This window comes from Patiria miniata, unplaced genomic scaffold, assembly GCF_015706575.1.
Source record: "Patiria miniata isolate m_02_andy unplaced genomic scaffold, ASM1570657v1 HiC_scaffold_1, whole genome shotgun sequence".
Classification (NCBI taxonomy): domain Eukaryota; kingdom Metazoa; phylum Echinodermata; class Asteroidea; order Valvatida; family Asterinidae; genus Patiria; species Patiria miniata.
The window spans coordinates 6,182,488-6,183,616 of record NW_024037047.1 but is presented as its reverse complement, the minus strand read 5'-3'; positions in this window follow the sequence as shown (position 1 = coordinate 6,183,616).

Genomic DNA, 1,129 nt, shown 5'->3' with positions numbered 1-1,129 from the left:
TCCGATTTAGCTTTTATACTCTGGACCTACCATCAGCTGTTTACACCGTGCGTATCAAACAAACAGCACCCAGCCGGCCCATGTGTGAAGGCACGGCCCGTGAAGCCCCGCCTACACTATGAATTATTCACAACCACTCGTTCTGATTGGTGACTGGCAGAACGGCCGAGATGACTTCACTTCTGAGTGTTTTGATTGGTTTATTCTCGAGCTATGCGGGTTTGCTCATAGGTCACGTACAACACGGGATACACGTGTAGTATACAATGTAATGGACAGTCGTGTACTGTACACGTAAGTACATGTGCAGTACATGTACGTGCACAGTACATGGTGCCATTACGTGTGCGGTCGGCCACTTATCGCAATTATGTGGTGTACAGTTCCACACGTATGCCACAGTTGGCTGTCAAAATCAATCAGTTAATTCCCCATTATCATGATTATCTTAATTCAGCAATATTATGATCAAAATGTACCCGCACGTGTTTTAAAAACAATGGGGAGGGAAATAAAAGCTGATTTCAAAATAAGTATGAAATGCCGTTTTTATCCTGAGACTCGTGGGGAAAAAAGTGTTCATGGTTTAATCAAATAAGTTCCCTTAATAGTAACACACCCTTACATCACGTTCCTTGACCATATTCACGTATCATTCTGATTGTTATATGGTTGAGTTCTTCATTAATAAACTAAAGGACCAATAATCTGTGATCTCGTATATACATTAAAGAGGAGTTAAATGGCCATGCACATGACGTCGTCCAGAAAAAAATATCAGTACTGACAAGCAAAAACCAAAAAAAAAAAAAAAACCACGCACACAACCAACCTTCAATTATTGTTGCATTGTACACTATCAATTGAGATTTTATATTGTTTCGTTTTGTGCACTATATGCCATCCTGATAATTGTTTTCAAGTGAGGGAAAATGCACCCCCTCAACTGAACTGAAACTTTAAATGTTTTGCCTTCACAGCTCATAAATGGGTCAATGAAAACCCCCTCCAACGCTTTTATGGATCAAAATGCTCCCTAGTTTAATCCACTAAAGGTGAAACTGGATCTTTTAGACGATCCAAAATTGGTACTTGTACAAAACCTTAATAATACTCAGGTGCTTTCAGT